The 6,945-nt window shown below is 38.8% G+C and overlaps 1 long non-coding RNA gene across 1 annotated transcript; it reads left to right on the top strand.

The window, feature by feature from the left end:
• On the top strand, positions 5,149 to 6,317 carry LOC110430061. Its single transcript, XR_002447259.1, has 2 exons — positions 5,149 to 5,234; positions 6,164 to 6,317. It is a non-coding gene; the product is annotated as an uncharacterized LOC110430061 (long non-coding RNA).

The raw sequence follows: 6,945 nt of genomic DNA, 5'->3' as shown, positions 1-6,945 counted from the left end.
TTGGGGAAGTCGTCCCCTTCAACCTCAACATGGAGCCTGTAGAAGACCCGATGCCCGTGCTCTCGTCCCGGCCAACACAGAGCGACAGCTAGAAGCCATGCCATTACGCCAACGCAGCTCCGCCCAATCTTACCATGCTCAACCAGTTCTCACCGCACCACCACAACCCCTACTCCTCAAAGGATCATCATCCAAGATGAAGACTACTATCAAGGTGCCAACCGGCATGAGGATCCTTCCACCTAGACCCAATGAGAGGGTCGTAGGAGTCAAGACCAACCGGAGCGGCGAGATCAGCAGTATTCGCTACACTACGGAGGAGGAAAGGCCTTACTTTGAAGGGATTAGAGCAGCCAAAGTCTGTTTCATCCCTCCAAAGACAGCCCCGAAGCACGCTCTGAATGCTTTTGAGACACCTCCCAAGCGTCGCAAGACTATAATGGATATTGATGAGGACGTTCGCAGACTAGACAGAGTTATCATAGATCTCCAGTCCTCGATTAATTCCCTCACTAGACAGCTCTCTAACCACAACACCATTATACTAGGCCTTAGGCAGGATCTTGCCAGTGCCAACAAAAAGATTAAGGAATTAGAGCGCCGCTAAGTTATCTAGATTAGACCTTGAGGCAATGCATTTTAGTCATCTATCTTTAAATTCGGTTTAGGTTTGCTACTATCATCAGTTTACTATTATCATTAGTTTGCTATCAGTTTACTATCAGTCTTTTGTAATAAATGCCTCAAGATCAATAAAGAGTATTATTATGTCTTGTGTATCTCTACTTTATTTTTTTTGCAAGAAAGCAGAAAACAAGTATGGGGGAGATCCCTCAACATGCCAAACACACTCCGACTACACCACTCCACGATTCAGGTACACACTCTGCACACTTTACTTTACACGCACACAACTATCTTGATTATGCAGAATATTGTTTCCGACATGATAAATTAAAACGATTAAAATATTTCTAATCATGATTAATCTCAATCTATGATATTTCTTGAAAACTTGCAATTATTGAAAATCATTTAAAACCCTGTGTTACTTAAGTCATTATGGAATATGTGATGGTAGAGTATGAGTTTCTTATTCTTGACATCATTGTTGCTTGGAGAATTTATTTCAAAATATTCAAAACTCTAGCTACCATCCTCAGTGTTTTATATGCCTGATAAAACTGAAAATATTAATAATTATAAAAGCTATCTACTCTGTATTGAGTTTGTTCAAAATGAGTTAGACCCTTGTTGAGAGATTTATCATGCTCCTAAGATCAAGACATTATTTCAGAAAGATTCACTCTTCCAAAGTATTATTGCATTAGAGGCATGGGCTATGCAAAAATAAAAATATTTCGAGGAAATAAAAAGGAGCAAGTGCTCGACAACCTCGCAGAAAAATGGACAAGTGTCCGGCAGTAGAATTAGGGGTACCTCGGTATCCACTTAAAAAAAAGAGAAGAAAAGAGAAAAAAATGATAGCCCATGGTCCCTCTAATAAGCAATATGCCAGCAAGAGTTGACAAAGATTTTAATTTCCAAAGTCTTTGATCTAAGAGTATGACATTCCCCTCCTCGGATCCCGTTTTGATCAGGCAATAAATGCAAAGTAAGTATGCTTGAGAATTTTTGCAAAATTAAAACAAACTCAGTGAGATATATATAAAAGATAATGAGTGATCTGAGAGAACCTATGAGGATCAAAAGGTATGCTAACTCTCTTTCAAAAATATACAAAAACTCCAAGTGACAGGATTGAAAAGAAAGGATCTTTACTCTTAACCATAAACATCCCTGACTATGGTACACAGTGGATTTTTAACACCCTGCAAATATAAAGAATGTTTTAAAATGTTTTACCCCAGATATTGTTCTTAACCATCCTTTTCTCGAGGACGAGTAAAAGCCTAAGTATGGGGGTATTTGTTGACGGTTCTTAAGTATCAATTTTGATTATCAAAGAAACAAGAGAAAGGACCAATATGCAACCAACACCTAGAATTAGGGTTTGATCTGACAGAATTCCACGAGTTTTGTTGTTTATCTGTTTCTGCAGGGGGTTATCAGGAAATAAGGAAGAAAGGCCCACATGTCGGGATTACATAGAGATATCAACGCACCGTGAGATTTTCCACCATCTAGAAGACTCCAGAAGTCACGGGAAGAAGACGGAGGCCGAAAGGGGCCAGGCCCAGGGCGCCCGCCCCCCTCTGGATGCCAATCAGGACTCTCTTCGCTCGGGATATTCCACCGACCTATTGGATCAAGAAAAACATAGTACCACCTCGCCTATCGACCCAAAAACGCATAGAAGGGGAGGACTATATAAGGAGACCCCCCTGGCCCCTGGAGAAGACATGAAGAAATTATCATAGAGACTGAGGGGTGCCCTCGAAGGAAAACCTCTTCTCTAATTAATATTTATTTTTAGGCTTAGCAACCAATGTAAGGTAGAAATAGATATTCTAGTTTCTACTAGATTGAGAGAGATAGAGTGGAGGTGTAGATTGGAGGAAGCCCGGCCTGTCGGTGTCTACTCCAAGCTTGTACCTGCGGGATCAAGTTCTCCTAACCCGAAGCTTGCTCCTAGGATTCTTCAGTAATTCGACTTCTAAATTCTAGTAAGTTCTTGTTTTATTGTTCTTATGGTTTATGAGTTTACTTTAATCTCTTCGCGTAGAGTTTAGAGTAATCATTGCTGGCGTAAACGTGGTGTTTAGGCTGGGGTACTCATAGATATTCCCTGACTAGCTGGACCGTGGTAGTAGTGAGGAACGTGACAATTCCGAGTTACCTTTGTAGATCACATCTCGTTAGCAGGAAGGATAGGGTTTATAGGTGCGGGTCGAACATCCTTTGTGTTGTCTAGATTCCGTTAGCCTCCCCATTAGAACAGTAGATCATCCTTACCAAGGTTAGAAGGAGACTACGGTTGCAGTCTTCTCTATTTATCACTCACATCGAAAGACATTCTTTGTGCCTAAAAGGTTAGTAGTAATAGACCGGTTAGTCAGATGCACTCTTTCTTCTAGTGGTAAAAAAATAAATACGATACTTTGGATAATTTCCCGGGTGAAATGCTCACCGATATCCGTGCGCTTGCGGATCAATTCCTTATTGCGTTCCCAAATATCAACACATAACATAAGTATATTTGCCATGGCTTCTAGAATATGCACAGGTTGCTTGCAGTATATATTTTTACTTTTGATCAGGTAAATAGTTCTTTTTGCGTGTGAACTTCCATTCTATTCAGTTAGAGGTAGACATGTGCTGCCCTATTGTAGTTTCATTTACTTGTGGTGTGATCCCTTTCAGTCTGAAGTACATGAGGTGGTCGATGACTGTTGTGACTATGAAACGATGGGTGCCATCAACAAGGAGGTCCTGCATCCAGTCCTTTGTTAGTTACTTCAAGATGAGCACTTGTGGATTTTTCCCCGTTGTCTTGGACTGTGGTTTTGGCACATTAGTGGAAATGTATGTCGTTGTTCCATTGTGGAGATAGAGTGGTCAGAAGTAGAGTCCTGCGTACTTGATTGGAGAAATTGATGCATGATTAAGGAGTTTTGAAGTCTACTCACTGTTATGTGCTTCTGCAAGTTTACATGTGGAAGATTGTTGTGATGACTGTGTGATTCTTATTAACTTTTTTACTGAGCATTTGAGTGTGATTTATCAGTTTTCTACTATTCTAAGTTGAATGTTTCAAACCTTATTAGGATCAAACTTTTTCTGTACTCTGCTTTTGTAATGTTTGTCTTTTCATTAGTAACGATTCTAATGAACAATAATCGATCGTGCTCTATATGGCACTAAAGTGATATCTGCTTGATCAAAACATGAAGGTTGGCTTTGATGATGCAAATAGTGTTCAGTCCTGTCATTAGATATTTTTGTGCAGCTGTAGTATATAGGTTGGCCACACAATCTATTGCATAGAAGGCTGATGGAGCTCAACGTCTGGCCTCGCAGAATCTCAGCACTGATGGACTGGTCAGTGCTTTGAAACCCAGCACATATTATATTTGTGGGGATATGCTGGGTTGTTTTTATGCTTAAAGAGTTTTTTTATATCCAAATTGAAGTTACACCCTCTGTAATTAGGGGGATATTTTTTAACTATCTGGGCAGGTATCATCTTTAATTTTTTGTTATAATTAACAGGTTGTGAGTTCAAATAGATCATCAGTGAAGTGTCATATATTTTTCTGAAGCCTCCTCGTATAGCAAAGTTGTATCATAAATTTTTCTAGAGCTCCAACTAGGATTTACTTGAAGGCATTGAAGAATTTGACCCCTCAGTGATGTTGATGCACTAGCATTTAGATTACACAAGGTTTTAGAACTTTTGGCAGTTTTTTGCCATAATTTTAGTCTAGGACATGAATAATCAGGAACCTATTTTTATTGCAGACCTTATCTTATGGAGCTATGCAAGTTGAGATATCAGAAGACATGCAGCTGGTGTATTTTGACTTGAATAGGTGAGACATGAGACTGGATATTGCATTTAGATGCACAAGGTTTTTAAGTTTTGGCCAATTCTTTTTTTTTTGTGCTTGCAAATTCAATCTTAAGTAGCTGTATGCAGCTGCTGCATTTTGGCTTTAATAGGTGAGACAAGAATGTGCCTCTTTCTGCCCTGTGAAATGTGGTTATTACTTATGATTGTTCAGCTAGCTCTATGCTTTTATATTTTTAGGCAATTTAATTTCCCTTCTATAGAGTGCCAGAGCACTGAACAAGTGGGCACTAAATTTTATTGGACAACTTTATTTCTGCAATGAGGCATCTCAGTTCACCTAACACTTCTTAAAGTATATTAATTATTATTCAAATAAAATTATGTGGTGGAAAAATATTAAATAAATTACTTGCTGTCTAGCATGCATTTGTGCATTGCAAGATTGTCGTGCTACATGATTTCTATTTCTTGTTGTTGATTCTGTTTTTCTTTATTGGTCAACCATTCAGATATGCTCACAAGTTGTGGCACTACTCTCAGGCTCTAAGGCATGAACAAATTACCAGACCATGTGGAATGAGAGTTTTGGGTGAGTATTAAGTATTAGTCATGCGCTTCTTTGGCATGTTCTCTCTAGCGTCCCGGTTGAGGCAGCATGACGCCCCGGGGGCGGCGACAGCATGGCATCCCGCGCCGGAGGCAGCTCGACGTCCCAACGGCGCAGGCCGTTCGTGTGCTCACCCTCCTATCCAACAAGAAGGTGCCTCTTGTTTCTTCGTTTTTCTTACTTCCACACTGCTCTAATTTTGCAGCAGATGCCAATCATTCTGTGTGTAGATCTTAATATTCCCACAAATCATAAATCATGCAATGAAAATAGGGATTTGAGTAACTATCCATGTTCTTACTTCAGAACATTCTTCCACGCATGTCCTGCTAACTCCTATCAATGCCAATCATCCACCATGTAGTTATTTTGGTTATCAGGGAAGCACATAGCTGCATCTACTTCTCTATAGTTTGTAGCTATGGGCAGAAAGCAATTTGGTAAACCATTCTATAGCCAATGCATTGATGATAACTCTGATTTACTACCTAGAAGGGTCTCCATGACTGGATCATGAAGCACACTTAATCGTGATTTCACAGCCATCAATGTTATTTCTTTCATCTATTCAGGTCTCAGTCAGTAGCTTGAACCAACCCATTCTTGGACGTCGCCCATCCTTTAGGTCTTGCAAGTGTATGCAGGTCTTTTAGAATCTAGAAAGGCAGATCTTTTATAACAATAAATAATATTTTTTAGTGGAAATTACCATAGCCTTAGACCTACAAAACTATTTTGATGTACTAAATTTATAATCCACATCAATCCAATCTTGAGGCATACATCTGTTTTAGAAACACAAAGCAGTCATACCTAACCATCCTGAGGACAATTCATGAGTTCTTTTCCTCCCTGTGCTATACTAGCATACTACTATATACTTCAGTAATTCTTTTTTTCGTGCTGAGGTCTATAAAGCTCAAGTATCCTAATTACGACACTGAAAAAAATCTATTGGAAGTTCAATTGCTTCTGTTAAGGTTGCCAATTTACAATTTCAGATTGCACTTTGTGCTGTAAACACTGCAACTATAGTAGTAGGTGCCTCTATTTTTCACCAACTTCTTTGATCTGTTTTGCAGTGGGACCTTGAACTCCATACACAGGATCAATAGCTACCTGGCTTTTGGCGTTTGATTCCAAGAAGTCGGGAAAGGAATACAAAACATGGCATGCTCTTGTAAGGACTTTTGTTAGATGATTTTGCTGCATTTCTACGATATTAGGAAAGGAAAACATGGTATTTGGCTGGAAAGACCGTCTAAAATTCTAATTGATGCTCCATTGTTGGTGATTTTTATATATGACTAGATCTAGGAAATATTATCACAAAACAGAATAATGGATTTAGTGGACCAATTTTCATTGCTGGGTAGATTGAATTCTAATTTAGTAGTGTGCTATTGTATATTGAGTTAGCAAGCCCTAGATATGCATATTCACATCTATAAAGCATTTTGCTCTTGCACATGTTGAGTGCCTTGACAATTCACCATTCAAATGTTTCTTGGTGAACTATATGGTGACAGTTCAAAATTCATTAAGAACCTGCTCCTCTTTACAGTTTTTACGGTAAGAACTTAATCGTGATATTGTTTTGTTCTTGTAGCAATACACGGCATTCGGTTAATTTCATGAACTATGCCTTTTGTTTTAATGTCACTTTAAAGTTGATATTTAATTTCATAGTATTGTTATCTTATCATGTGAACTATGTGTTTTTAGTACAAAATGTTAGCTATCCCGTAGCAACGCACGGACACGCTACCTACTAGTAATTTAAAAAACTAAAAACAAAACTTATCTTTCTCTCTCTTCCCAAGCATGGAAACACCATTCATGGAAACCACTACATATATATTTC

Source organism: Sorghum bicolor, chromosome 9 (genome assembly GCF_000003195.3).
Source record: "Sorghum bicolor cultivar BTx623 chromosome 9, Sorghum_bicolor_NCBIv3, whole genome shotgun sequence".
NCBI lineage: Eukaryota > Viridiplantae > Streptophyta > Magnoliopsida > Poales > Poaceae > Sorghum > Sorghum bicolor.
Note: the sequence above shows the minus strand (reverse complement) of the source record. Positions and strands in the feature narration are given on the sequence as shown.